Source organism: Panthera onca, chromosome B4 (assembly GCF_046562875.1).
Source record: "Panthera onca isolate mPanOnc1 chromosome B4, mPanOnc1 haplotype 2, whole genome shotgun sequence".
NCBI classification, from domain to species: domain Eukaryota; kingdom Metazoa; phylum Chordata; class Mammalia; order Carnivora; family Felidae; genus Panthera; species Panthera onca.
In genome coordinates, this window is record NC_138345.1 from 105,064,087 (window position 1) to 105,079,356 (window position 15,270).

Consider the following 15,270-nt stretch of genomic DNA (forward strand, 5'->3'; position numbering starts at 1 on the left):
CTGGTACATCATAAGGTTTGACAAGAAACATTATTTATTCCAAACTTGAATATAAACTTAAACACAAACCAGAACTTAGCCCGAATGTTTTCTCTTGAAGCATCTTTGGAAGTCTATATAAAAATCGAGTAAATGCTTTGCATGCAGCTTACCTACTCCATTTGAAGAAAATCTTTTGTGTATGTCTGCAAGCTATTTTGTGTGTTCAGGAAGAGTTTACCAGAATAGACTGAAATTGGTAGAAATAGGTCAGAGTAACACTGCAGCTATAATTCTATTGAAAACTGGAATGGGATTCTCTCCTAAACTCTTGAGTAAATGGAAGTTGATGAATGATTTCTTTTGTGAAATATTACTGGTTTTTTTGTTCACTTAAAGAAAATTATTTGTATTTTGCTTTTGAAAATTATTTATATTTTAAGGATTGTTTTCCCCCCAGAAAATCATATTGGTTGCTAACTCTTGGCGCTCTTCACAAACTAACATCTGTATCAGTGTTGATATCAGAAAAAGAGGGTGAGGAATGGAAATGAAGAAAGCAACAAAAAATGATAAGGAGATAATTGTCTTTGTACCATAACAGCCAAAAGACTTAAGGATGTTTAGTGATGCCTTTGTAAATTGTTTTGTTATATATTCGCTCATGAGCACTTATCTCAGAGGCCAGAAATGGCTCTTGTTACTAGAAGTGAGGGAAAGAAAAGAACGGTAAGGGTATGTTTACCATTTAAGTACTCTGATTTCTGCAAATTATAGTGTAAAATTATGATAATTGTATTCAAAATTTGGGAGAGAGATTTGAGTGTGGTTTATTTTCAATTCAGGAAATCAGCTCAAATAGGCATTGGCCTTTGATTTCAAAGTGTTTAGTCATTCTTATGTAGAAATGTATTGTCTCCCAAGAAAGCATCCTTGTGGGATCCTTTCAGCATATGTCACCGCCCTATTCCTTTAGCTAGTGTTTGTAAATGCCTAGCTGTGTCAGGAACCCTGTTAAATCTTGGGGCACCTACCAAGAAGAAGATGTAATCCGTAATCTCCAGGATTGCAAAGCGTAAAGTATTTACTATCTGGCCCTTGCTTAGAGTTTGGTGGACAGACCAAATAAGTAGTTTCTCTCAAATAGAGGCATGCTTACGCTTCTAAGTGAGCACACAAGAGAAGTACTTGACCCAGGCTGCGAGGGAGTAACGTGTCAGAACTGTCTGAGGAAGAACCAATAAAATTAGCTTGATAAAGATGATAGAGGGGGAGGACTATCTGGGGAAAAAAAATGTACAGGAAGAGAAAGGCACAGTATCCAAAGAGAGGGCATAAAGCCAGAGGAGAGGGTAGGGAGAGAGAGGAATGGAAAATGAATTGGTGAGAGAGCCACGAGCTGGAACACTCGGGCCTTGAGTTCCATGATAGCATTTTGAGACTTGTCAGAAGTAGGTGAGATCCAAAGCAGAGAGACCGGAATAGTGTCCATTTATAGGATCATACAAGCTATTTAGGGTTATATTAGAGGATTTCTGTTCCCAGTGATGCTGAGTGTTAAAATAAGCTGGGGACAGAGGTGAACAAGAAATGTGAGTGTATTAGAAATGGAAAGGTGAAGAGAAATTGGCCTCCCTTGGTGTGAGTAGCAGAATGTGGAGGGAGGGTGAGAGAATTTCTTTCCTGTGCAAGTGGGAAGAAAAGGAAACCCAGGTACATCAGCTCGGGGTGAAGGGAGGTGGAAAGATTAGCCTACTTTCCTCTGTGCATAAGAGGAGACATGAGATATCAGAACATCTCTGCTCACAACATGTTACGGGTGTGGAGGTTTTGGAGTTTGGCAAGCCTGTATTGTGGCTTTGAACTGTTGCTAACACATTGTCACTGGGCCTTTGTTTTTGTTGGCGTATTATGTATTTCGGTAATAAGGACTTTTGGTTATAAGTGACAAAATGTCCGATTCAGGGAAGGTGGATCCCTTTGCTTGTCTGAACCTGAGGCCTGTTGAAGTTATGAAGACTTGATTTTTTTATCTCATGGTCTGGCCATCATGGTTATCGTGGCCAGTGGCAGCCTAAAGTTCCTTCCTTAGCTCTCCCGGAAATGCTCCAGGGAGGACCTTACTTATCCTGACTTAGATTACAGGCTCATCCAGGAAACACAGTTACTAGCCAATTGGGGTGCTTTTGCCAGGTGTAGGCACCTGCCTGAACCTCTGGTCTGACATAAGAGTACAGAGAAAGCTGGTTTTCCCATCCCACACTGCATGTAATAGGTTTACCACAGGAAAAGGGGCTCCATTAGAAGGAAGGGCAAGGTATTCTGGGGGCAGGGGGAGACCACAGACGTCCACTGAACCTGGGATGTCCACTTCCATTCTATCCTTACTGCCCTTTGAGTGGCACTCTTTTGTGCCAACTGGATGCTAAATGCGATCTCAGAAGTCACGTGGCTTACATAGGCATGAGATGGTCACTCATGGGGTAGAGCATTCATGTGGCTCTACGTGTGCAGATTGGATTTGGATCACCACCTACATCAGGAGTGGGCACCAAGGCCTGTGGGCCAAATCCACCATATAGCATGTTTTTATAAATAGCTATACCCACTTGTGTAGGTATTATCTGTGGCTGCTTTCTCTTTACAGTGGCAGAGTTGAGTAGCTGTGACAGAGACCTTGGGCTTGCAAAGCGTAAAGTATTTACTATCTGGCCCTAAACTGAAAAAGTTTACCAACGCCCAATCTAAAGAGAAACACACATTTAAAACTCTTCTAGCAGTCTTCCTGATCCCCGAGAGCACAGCTGGGCACGCTCAAGGGTTCCCTGACATTAGTCGGGAAACCTAGCCCTAAGAATTGTTGGGAGTTACAGCTCAAGGTCAGACTCAGAGATGTAAAATTTTGCCAACTTCTCCACAGATGACACTAGGGTAAGCGCTTTCAGGCGAGTGTTGGAGAACCGTGGCATGGACCCCACATCTCTACGATTGTTCCCGTCTTTGTCTTAACTAGTGCCCTGATCCCGAGCGTGTGGGTTTCTTGCAACAGTGGGTCTTTGTGTGCGGGTGCTGTGTGCCCCCGCCACGCGGCCCTGGCAGTCATGTTTGGCCTGCAGGAAGTGCCTGCTGCTTCCTCTCCCGAGTGGAGGCCTCTGGGATGCTTGTGTAGCTGTTTGGAAACCTGGCCCCCCTGCATCTGTAGCCCCAAGCCTGTGTTTGCAAGCAGTTGTTGCCCAGCTGTCTGCTGCTTTGTTACATTGTTTCAGTCTCTGCTTCAATGTGCTCTCCAAGTGTTTTTGCTTGACCTCCCCCTGGGTATCTGCCTTGCTTTTAGCTCATTGCCGAGCAGCTGTTTGGTATTCTTCTGGTATCCATTTTCCCATGTGGTCTGCCCACTGGTCCTGATTTTCTGTGATTGAGGTTTTGACACCTGCAAAGTGACTCTGCATCATTGCTTGGTTGTCGACAGCCTCGTCTTGATGCTTTTTTCTTCTTTGGGCTCCCCAGGAGGCACCCTTGATAAAATGTGTTCAAGAATGCAGTGCCGTGATAGGAGGGTTTTTTTTTGTTTTTTTTTTGTTTTTTTTTTTTCCCCTTATTGGCAAAGAAAAAGGCCGTATGTTTTTTTGCTTTGAACTGGATTGCCATCTTCCGCACTCTTTGAGAGTCCCCATTTGTAGGATGGTTTCAGTTTGGATATGGTTGTCCTCTGATAGAAAAATTGGTGTCAGGACCAGGATTGCCTACTACAGGATTGTGGCTGATTTCTTCTGCTTTTCAGGAGTATTGTTAACTTACGGGGTTAACTTACAGGGTTAAATGTGAGTTTTACAAAATAGTAGTCCCTGGCTTTTCAAAATTTGTACCTCAAATTCATCTTTATTGAATGGAAAATTCTGCCTTTGGTATTATTTTTAATAATGAATTTGAAAAACAACTAATTATATATGCATATGAGATGAAGTTATAAGGCCTGATAAATAACTGGAATACGTTTTAACCAACAACTATCTGTTCTACTTAAAAACAATGCCAAAAAAGCACATCTTATTTTGATTTCCAATAAGAGCCCATTAAAAATTCTTAATTCATAAACCAGGTGGTAAACATTGTAAAAGCAGACGTTTAGGTAGAAAGGTTTTGACCCGGAGGTAATGTAATCAATTTACAAAAAATGAGCTAGAGGAGACACAGTAAATCAAACATATATTATAATACTTGTTTAAAAGGTATCATGATATTCTGAGTTTGGGGAAAGTTCAATCCTAATGTTAAATTTTATGAGTAGGTATATAATCTATATGCATTTACATGCAGTTCTCTGCTTGCCAGAAGCCAAAGAAGAAACAATCAATTTACAAATAACACAGAGGCAGTAAATTTGTTGGCGGCACTTCTGGGCCTGTTGTAATTCTGTAGTTCTTTCGATATGCAAGTTGTGAATTGCTGATGTTGCTGTGAGCCAAAGATATGGAGATATGTGAACGTGTCCAGGCAGCACTTACGTTATGTAAGGCTTGGAGGTATTTTGATATCAGTGAAATAGTTTATGGGTGTAATAGGAAAATGTATACTGCTGAAATCATAGCCATAAAATCAGTGTTTATATTGAAGTTTCCATTCCAATTCACATTTTAGGTTTAAAGGTTTTGCTTGGTGCTGTGTGATCAATCGAGACACAGTTCGCCTCTGGCAGGGGTTCAGGTCTGAATCTACACATCTTATTGGCTCTGTTCTAATCACATTGATCACTTTGAACTGTCACCTAGGAAAACATGGCTTCCAACATGGATGCCCTGTTTTCTTCTACAGTGGTTCAAAGTACATGACAGTCTCCCTCTAGTTGCTCTCTTAGGTCTGGCTGTCATAGTTTATCTTTTTTGCTTAGTCCAGGGTGATTGCTATAAACGAGCTGAGACCTGGGTTCTTGCTTCTGCAAGGATGCTTCTGTCTCTTCCAGGCAGCTCAGTATTTCCATCTCAAGTCACTTCCAGGTTACCTGTTGTGGACCTAAATCTCAATCTGAATAATTTATGATTATTACGAATGTGATAAATGAGTAATGAATTTAAAAACAGGAACATTTAGAAGGCATATATTTTATTTCTCCAGGGGAAATCAAGTAGGATGGATCATTGACTAATGGATGCCCTTGAGAATATTCTTTAAGTTTTCACTCTGGCTGTATTATAATGGGCCTATCAGTGACTCGTCTGAACCAGGGTTTGCTCACCTCTGAACAAGACTGTAATTCCTGATCTCATAGTGTTGTTATAAGCATGAAATCCACTTCAGCTTCATATGCATTGTTTGCTCTAATATGCCAGGCACTATGTGAGTGGAATGGCATGCAAATGATGAATCATATGTTCTCTGGTCTCCAGGACCTCAAAAACCTGGTCAGTCATCATATATTTTGGTTTCCTACATGAATGAACACTTTGCTGAGGTATGAGAATACCCAGCGGGGGTCTGTAAGAAGAATTAGATTATCTCTAGAGAGACTGGAAAAGGATTCATGGAGGAAATGTCGGGTTGTTAGGATGGTGGAACTCAAAACTGTGACTGCACAGTTTTACATGTGTCCTCAGCATGGATGATGGTAGATTGAAAAAAAAAAACAAAGCATCTGGCTGCTCAGGATGACGATGCTTGGCTTAGCAGATAATGAGGGCAGGAGTGCGGAGACATAGGTTCTGCTTACATAAATGGGTTAGAAAAAAGCTTAGGGTGAAAAGCTGCCACCACACTGAGATACTGTAATAGGATCATGAGTACTTTCCATCTGATGCCAATATACTATTGTACTTTGATCACAAACTCCATTTGCACTCCAGGCCCTTCTTACACGTACACGTTAATGATTACTGTCTGTTTTCTCCATGTTCACGTGTGTAGGACCTTGTTTTCTTCATGTTTACCGTGTGGGTAATATCTTATGAGCTCAATAAATACAGAGACAAAACCCCTGTTTGGGGCTCTTGTCTCTTCTTGGACATTAGCCTCTCTCATACTGAATTCTGCATCTGCTCCCTTGCTGGACAAGAGAGAACCCCAGACTCCTAGTCTGTGACACAGGAGGAAGTGGTATGACTTAATGTGGTGAGGTTCAGAGATGGACTTATTAGTGAGGTTTCTGATGCAGTACTCTGAAGATGGAAGGAAGAACCAGGGAGAGGCTGCTCTGGCTCCCAGCTCAGATCTTCCTGGGCCACGAGTTCATTTGAGAATAAAGTCAGTTCTGAGGAGTTTTAGAAAATGGTAAAGCTGTATGAAAATACAAATAGTATCGTGAAAAACTCCACAAAAATAATAATTAGGCATGCAGTAGATTGTTGTGTCCTTTTAATAATTATGTGCAAAATACAGTGAGTTCTTTGTGTATTTATTTTCAGCTAATCCTCTCAACCCGGTAAAGCACTTACTTTGAATGAGGACATGGGCTCTGTAAGGTTAAGTAACTTGCCTAAGGTCATTGAGACATTAAATGATGAATTGGATTTGAACCCACACAAGTGTGTCTCTGGAGCTCAGGCTCCTGACCCCAGTCCATTAAAGTACCAGAATAGACGAGAGTTGAGGAGATCTGCGTTTGAATCCTGTGTTTTTCCTGGGAACTGTGTGAGCTTGCACCTTTACTTCAGCAAGTATTTACTTGTATTTCCCCATCTTGGTCATTGCAGCATAGACAAGAGATGAATCTGAGGCAATTTTGCTTTTAAAGCAGCTTTCTTTGGGCCATCGATCCCTTTGGCCATCTGGGAAAACCGATGGGCTTCTTCCCCCCAAATTGTCTTGAATGCAAAAACAGAACATAGAAGCCAAAAAAGTTGAGATATAATTATCAAAATGCTAAAACCCCAGCTAATTGTAGTAATATACATTCTTCTTTATTAATCGATTTAATAACAATCAAGTGGCCAATCCATTAGCTGCCATAATATCAAAGTAATGATGAGTGTAAATGATTTTTTTTTTTTTTTGTGAGAAATTTGCAACAACTGCACTGTGATAGAAAAGTGTCTGTGATTCTGCATGGTGTCACTGCATGGTTTGCTGCCTTTATTCATAATTAAAGGTAATCCTAAATTTCTTGAGGACTAGAAAACTAAGCTGTACTTTTTTTTCCCCATCTAAGTTCCTGGGCTCCTTAAATTCTTTCTGTGCATCAGGATGAGAGCCCCTGGTAGGACAAGAAGGCATTTATTAAGATGCTACGAAGAAAGAAGGCAAAAAATAAAGGTCATTGGGAGTGTAGAGGTATAATATTTTTTGGACTTTTACCTCTCTAAACTGGAGGAGTTTGGCTGGGGTGAGTAGCTGGAAGCCTAGGAAGAGATATGGAAGTTCATAGTGAGAGTCCATCATTGACTTCTATTAATGGGGTGCCTGGGTGACTTAGTTGGTTAAGTGTCCGACTTTGGCTCAGGTCATGATCTCACGGTTCGTGGGTTCGAGCCCCGCATCGAGCTCTGTGCTGACAGCTCAGAGCCTGGAGCCTGCTTCGGATTCTGTGTCTCCCTCTCTCTCTGTTCCTCCCCTGCTCTCACTCTGTCTCTCTCTCACTCTCTCAAAAATACATAAAGATTAAAAAAAAAATTAAAAAACAAAACAAAACCCTGGAGCTTATTCTTTTCCAGTACAGGATCATAAAAGCTAACAAAATGTTGAGATTTTTGTTTGTTTTGTCTTGAATTTTGATCAATAATTTTATAACCTCAAGGGTAGGACTGGGTAGTTTATGTTCAGAAAATCTGATTATTAGCTTTGACTTTTGATTAATAAAATGGGAAAATACATTGTGAAAAGACAAAGTTAGGCATAGCAACTTTTGGAAAGCTAGGCTTGGGTTGAGAACAGTGGATACACTTAAAGCGGTCTGTGGAGAAAATGTTGGAAACTGCCGATTTGGATAATCTCTAATGCCTCTTTTAACTCTGATTCTTTCACCCAAATATCCTTGATATTTATGGCATACTGAAATAAGTCTCGTTTTCCATGGATTCTGATGAAAGAAAAGAAAAAAATGAAAACAGATGGAAAACCTGAAAAGTAACTCTTGGTTGATTGACAGTAAATGTGGAGAATGCTTTAGAAAGGAAATGAAATGTTGTCTCCAGCAGATGGAAGTGTGTAAATTTTTCCTCCACATTAGAGCTAGAATCACTGTGAGTGGTAGTGTTTCAGAGACAGAAGAATAGAAAGAAAAAATTGTATGATTATCATCACAGGTAGAAGTAAAAGAAAGGGTTCACATTTTTATTAAAGGCTCGTGCCCAAAAAGGAAAAGCCTTTCCTGCAAGATGTGGGTCCTACCCTTTCTTCCTCTTTATTTTTCATGCTTTGTCCTCAGAGAGCAGCCTTTATCTTCTTCCATTTTTTCTCTTCCCTTCCAGTCCTTTCGGATCCTGTCACTCCTTCCTCTCTGCCATTTCCACTCTCCCCTCTCTTCCGTCCCCAGTTCAGGTGATGCTGAACATGGGCTCAAGAGGAGGCATCTCATTGAGCCTCACAGAGTTGATGGCACTTTGAGAGCTTCTTTTTTGCATATTATCTCATATGGCTCTGCATAGCAGAGGCACCTCTAAAGTCTGCTAGGTGGCTCAGGTAATCTGCTAAATAGAGTGATACTCAAGCTACAATTTGGGAAAGGGGAATGGCAGTCGTGGAGATGCTGTGGATTGACTCGCTTGCCGGAAGCCCGAAGACTGGCTCACACATTCAGAAAACTACAGGTTGTTCAGAATGACCAGTCTCAAGGATGTATTCTGGAGACCTGCCAGAGATGGAACTTACAGAAGCAAGGAGAAAGGAGTTTGTGATGGGCCCTGGGTGACAAGCTAAGGAGCTAAGCTGAAAGCTAGTGGGGAGCCCTTGAAGGAGAGAAATGATCAGGCTTGGATTTTAAGAGCGAACCCTCTGATGGAAATAGGATGGATAGACCAGAAGAGCCAGTTGAAGGCAGAACAGGTAGGAAGCTTTCGCACCAAATAAGGGGAAACATTGAGAGTTGTAACTAAAGCTGAGGGGATTAGGAGAAGGAAGCAAATTTGAGGGAGTAAAGAAGATTCTAGAACATGAAGATTGGAGAGACAATGGGTGAGAAAGTTTAGGAATTTGTTGAAATTTCTGAGGATTGTGGATACTTTTAGTATTTCCTGTGTGAAGGGACATAGGAGGAAAGCAGTATTGAAGGGAAGGCTATAGAGTTTGGTTTGGGACATGTTGAATTTGAGGGTCCACTGGCATAGCAACTGTGGAGGAGTTTCCAGAAAACAGGGGTAGGGTCTTACCTACTTTACAATTAGTGTATTGTGCACTCAGTGTGTGCCAGCCAGGGTTCTAAGCACTTCACATAGATGATCTCATTTATTCCTTAGAATAGCTCTGTGAGGTGTAGGTATGATTATTGTGAGAAAAATGAGTCATAGCAAAGTTCAGTGACTTCACTAACGTTACATATTTAGAAAGTGGTGGAGTATCCTGTAATTCCGTTTATATGAAATGCCCAGAAAAGGCAGATTGGTAGAGAAAAGAGAAAGGAGAATAGTGGTTTCCTGAGAGTGGGAATGGGGGTGGATGTAAATACACGTTAGAGATCTTATTAGGGTCATGAAAATACTCTAACCCTGATTATGGTGATAGTTGTACCACTCAGTAAATTTACTAAGAATCATTGAATTGTGCACTTGAAACGGGTGAATTTTATGATATGAAACTCGATAAAGTTGTAAAAAATAGTGTTTGGGGTTGGGATCATTATAAATGTTTTATTTTAGCTGTTGTTTTCACTTGGGCTATAATAGAAAAATGCTTTTAAAGATACCAAGGCATGTTCAAGTGCTTCCTGGCACCCTGAAAATTGTGCCTGTAACTTAAAAAAAAAAGTATTTGTTTTTTTATGCCAATCTTTCAGTTTTTGCTTGATTACTACTGTCCGTGAAGTATTTTTCTGTTCCTGCTTGCACCTTGCTGGTTCGAAGCTCCTTTGGGATACAGGGCAAGATGACTAAGCTGTCTTCTGCCTGCTGTCTGCTCTCGTTTGCTCCTTCTCTTCCTTCTGCATTCAGAAACTGTGTTAGGGATGAGGAATTAAGCAACAACAACAAAAAGAAGATAATTAAAACATTCTCCTGTCACTGGCATTCTAAAATTAGATATTATAAATAACTCAGTGGGGCTCTGAGTCTTCCCTCATAGACACAAGGGAGGTTCTGTATAGGATTGTTCCTCTGCGTATTGCCTTGGTTTTACGTTTTGGTTCATGGGATCTGAATATAGGTCGGGTACAACCTTGTTTAGAAAGTTCCCATTTTGTTATAGGCCATGAAAAGGATTCCTTGTATCCATATTTGCTATGATACCTTTAGAAGCAGATAATGGCAACAGAACCCAAGTCCTTCCTCCTCTCTTCACCTCTTAGTTCTGTCACATTATCATCATTTACTTTTATTTTTTTCATTATGAAGTAGTATCTCAAATCATCCAATGTTATATAAAATGTAAAAGAAGAGAGATAATGGTGTTTTGCTTCTTCTGCTCTGTTTTACAAACCTTGGTGTCTAAATCATTTTTTTTTTCTTTTGGTCAAGTAAATCCAATTTTGAATGCAACAAAGACTTTTCTGGTAAATCTTTGGCAAATCTGGTACATGTTTGGGCAAAATGTCAACTTGATGTTTGAGTTTTCATACTGTGTTCTGAGGAGCAAGCCTTTATTTCTAATCCTCTGTTCTTATTTGTGTCATCAAAGAATGGCACTGATTGCTGGTGGCAGATTAGAAATGATAATGATGCTATTATCAGAATTAGTGGACACTTGTCAAGTATTAGTGGCACATTCATATTTGGATGCATTGGAATATTTGTAAATTGTTTCTGTGAGTGTCAGTTAAATGTGGGGGCAGATGTGTGGTAGGTACCTGGATTTATCACCAAATCTAAGTAGAATGTCTTTAAGGCTGTGCACTATGGTACCATATGCTGAATGGTTTATTAAATAGAAAACGATAAGGTTGACACATAAAACTAAAACTTTGTGATTGAAATGCCCATATGCCTTTTCTGCTTCTCACATACAAGCATTGCTTTTTACACGATTTGTTGGGGCAGGGTGGCAGAGGGAAGGAGATATATGTAGAGAGGAGATAGTATTTACCTGGCCCTCCAGAACAGAAATAAATATCTTCACATTTAAAGTCTCACAAATCTGAAGAGGAAGACGAGCGGGAGATTTAGACGGCTGGGCTGTTTGTGTTCATGAGGGAGAAGTGTATCACTTCCAGCCTGGAAGTTGAGGTCCTTCAAGCTGTTAGTGATGGAATTCTTCACCACATTGTGAACCTGCCTGCAAGACAAATTTATTATCTGTTTGCTGTTTTTACTTGCAAGAGTAACAAAGGATCATTTTTATATTGTGTGCTTTAAGAGTCTTATTATTTAGGCACCTAAATTGAACAAATAAAAATCAGCTCTTTAAAAAATTGGAAACAATTCGAACATGCAAAGTAAGAAATGAGCTACACAAAATACTTTGAAATCTTCAGGGGACCTCTATTAATTATTCAGAGGGCATTCATTCAGTAAATTGTTTAGTACTGTCAATGTGTCAGGCATTTCGCTAGGTTTGAAGCTGTAAATCAGGTTTTTATTTATCCCGAATTGTGTTGCAAAAAAATACAAAGCAAAGGAAAACAGAATAAAACAGAAAACAGGTAGTTAGTAGCCAACAACCTGAAAATTAGGACACTTTATTCCTAGATTCATATTTGCAGCTTTCTTAATTTAAAACAAATTAAAAAGAATTTGACAACAGCAGGCTCATATTCCTGCATGGAACCAATTAGCAGGAGCAAAAGAGTGACTGCCCCCTCATTACCAGTTTTATAGATGAGACAACTTAAGAAACACAGTTAGGCAGTGTCCCCAAGGACGCAGACTGTATACTGTGGAGTTAGATTTCAAACTTCATCTCATCCAATTAAAAAACAAAAAAGTTCTTTCTGCTCTCTCATATTGTGGAGGTTGCAAAGCAAGATATAAACTAATATTTCCTACATTTGGCGATGCTTTAAATCTGTGAAACCTGAATTATACTGGTACACTCTAACAACCAACCTGTAAATCTAGGCAGGAGTTTAATTTCCTTTCAGAAAGGGAGCTGTTAGAGGCTCAGAGCATATCTGAAATCTACTAAGTGACAGTGTCCAGATTAGAACACTGGTCCCTGGCCTCAGGTGTTGGAGATTTTGGAATGCTGTGAAGATCACAGTTTGGCTAATAATCTGAATATTAAGCTCAAATTCAGAAAACGTGTTCTTCTTAGGTGTAGGATGAACCATATAACAGTGCTGTTTTGGTCAAGAGTGGTCAGAGATCAGCAATTTCATGTGGTTTAGTGAGTATTTCTGAAGAGGTACACCCAGTCACCAGTATGGTTGCTACATTGTACTTAATGTTTATAGAGATTTAACCTTTCATAGGAAAATGGAAATTGGGAGTTTTGGAGTTTATTAAGCAATTTATTAATATCCAAATTGAAGTTGTGGATTCCAATGAGCAGATTAAGCTTATAGATCTAGGATTTAGACTTGGCAAACACTATACTTTTTGTCCATTGTGAGAGTTTAATTCTGTTGATTACAAATATGAAACAGCACCTTTCCATTGTAGCATATATATTCAGGATATTGAGTGCTAGTATATAGCAATTACTACACTTCTATGGCTTTTGTTGATTATATTATAAGTAAGTCTGAATTACAAAATATAATAACAAGGTAAATAAGCAAAGACTTAAAATGAACAAAATACTCACTGAAAAAATGTCAACAGCCATCTCTTTACTTTGCGGATTGTAGACTTTCAGGGAATCTCTGTTTAAAGAATGAGTGAAAACCTCATGCAATACAGGTGCCACGACATTGGGTGAGTGCTTTTTCCTACTGTATACCCAAATTGCTCATGTGGTAATTGCCGTTGGGCATGTGCCTGGTAGAGAAAATGTGATTCTGTCTCTTTATCACGATGTCATAATGTAGGGGAAAGAGCATAGCTTAGACTTCACGTAAGCTTGGGTACGTGTTCTGGTTCCATTGGTTTTCTGTATGACCACAAGCAAGTTATGACTTGACTCTTGTTTAACTGCACAATGGAAATGGACAATATCTGAATGCCAGGGGAGTTTGAGATTCAGTGTGCAAAGTTCATGGTAAATAGTACAGGCTAGCTAAATGGTAGTTTTTATTGCTATATTCGTTGTTTGTTGAAATGATGTTTTTAGTAACATTTTAAAGTGATTCCAATTTTAAAATACAGTGGTTGATTTACTTGATGTCTAAAATTTCATCTTTTCTGCCCTTCTTGCTCCCCACTTTTTTTTCTTTCTTTCTTTTTTTTTTTTGTAATAGTTTTACTGAGATATACAATTCATCTCTATCATACAATTCACCCATTTAAGCTTGTACAGTGTACAGCTTTTTTCCATGTTTATATATTTTTAATAAAGATTATATATATTTAAGTTGTACAACATGATTTGATATACAGTTGACCTTTGAACAACCCAGGAGTTGGAGGGTCAATTCCCTGCACAATCAAAAATCCAAGTATAACTTTTGACTCCCCCAAAACTTAGCTACTGATAGCCTGCTATTGATCAGAAGAAACCTTACTGATAAACAGTCTATTAGCACATATATTTTATGTTATATGTATCACACACTGTATTCTTATAATAAAGTAAGCTAAAGAAAAAGTGTTATTTGGAATCATTAGAGAAAACCCATTTACAATACTGTACTGTTTTTAAAAAATCTGCATATAAGTGGATCTGCACAGTTCAAACCCATGTTGCTCAAGGGCCAGCTGTACATATAAAGTGAAATGATTACTGTAGTCAAGCTAATTAACATATCCTCTCCTTACAGAGTTAACACTTTTTTGTGAGCGCACTCGAAATATACTTTTAGCATGTTTCCAGTGTTCAGTACAGTATTATTAAGCACAGTCATCATGCCTGTATATTTAATCTCGACTTATTTGTCCTGCATAACTGCAGCTCTGTGCCCTTTGACCAACATCTCCCCATTTCCTTCCCTATCCCCCGGTCGCTGCCATTTCACTTTCTCTTTCTGTCATCTGATTTTCTTCTTATTTTAGGTCCCACAAATAAGTGAGATCATACAGTATTTGTCTTTCTCTGTCTGGCTTATTCCACTTAGAATAATATCTTCAGGGTCCATCCGCATCTTCACAAAAAGCAGGATTTCCTGCTTTCTCATGGCGGAATAATACTCCACTGTGTATCTTCTTTATCCATTTGTCTGTCAAAGGCACTTAGTTATTCTGAATCATACTGCAATAAACATGGGAGTGCAGAGATCTCTTTGAGATCCTGATTTGACTTCCTTTGAGTATCTATACACAGTAGTAGGTTTTTAATGTATTCACAGATCTGTACAACTGTCATCACAATGCTTAGAACATTTTAATAACTTCAAAAAGGAACTCCATATTCTTTTGCTATCATTCCCTATATACTCATTCCCTTCTGTGTGATGCAACCAGTGATCTTTCTTTTTATGTATATGTTTGCCAGTTCGGGACATATCCACATGCATGTAAATGGAATTATATGTAATGTTTTATGACTGGCTTCTTTCACTTAGCAAAATGTTTTCAAGGTTCATCATATGTCATAGCATGCATTGGGACTTCATTCCTTCTTATTGCCAAATATTCCCTTGTATGAATATGCCACATTTTATTTAGGCATTCATCAGTCGATGGATATTTGGGTTTCTATCTTTTGGCTATTGTGAATAGCGCTGCTATGAACACTCCTATACAAGTTTCTGTTTGAGTCCCTACTTTTAGTTTTTTGGGTATATTCCTAAAAGTGGACTCGCTGGTTTTGTGGTAACGCTATGTTTAAACAGTTGAGGGACTGCCAGACTGTTTTACAAAGTGGCTGCACCCATTTACATTCCCAGTAGCAATCTAGGAGTTTCCCATTTTCTCCACACCTCAACACTTGTTACTATCCTTTTCATTGTCCTCCTAGTATGACAAGAAATGGTATGTGTGATATGGTATCTCATTGTGGTTTTGATTTACATTTTCTTGACGGCTAGTACTGTCGAACATCTTTTGTATGTCTCCTTGTTATTTTATTGTGACTCTTGAATAAACCAAAAAGCTCTAACTTCTGTCTGATTTGTCTTGTCCAACTCCCAGTGGCCAGGGTTGGGGGGGGGGGGCGGCGGGTGTTGAATGATGAATGTGCATCTAG

At 39.3% G+C, this 15,270-nt stretch overlaps 1 protein-coding gene and 1 long non-coding RNA gene across 2 annotated transcripts in view; one reads left to right on the top strand and one right to left on the bottom strand.

Annotated features, from left to right (window-relative positions):
• The window catches only part of TMTC2 (transmembrane O-mannosyltransferase targeting cadherins 2), a 412,397-nt gene that overhangs the window by 15,430 nt on the left and 381,697 nt on the right, over positions 1-15,270 (top strand). The gene's annotated exons all lie outside the window — the stretch shown is intronic.
• Positions 9,730-13,091, bottom strand: LOC132694012 (uncharacterized). The gene is made up of 3 exons (XR_009617114.3): positions 12,796-13,091; positions 11,137-11,325; positions 9,730-10,052 (listed from the first exon to the last, which is right to left on the bottom strand). It is a non-coding gene; the product is annotated as an uncharacterized LOC132694012 (long non-coding RNA).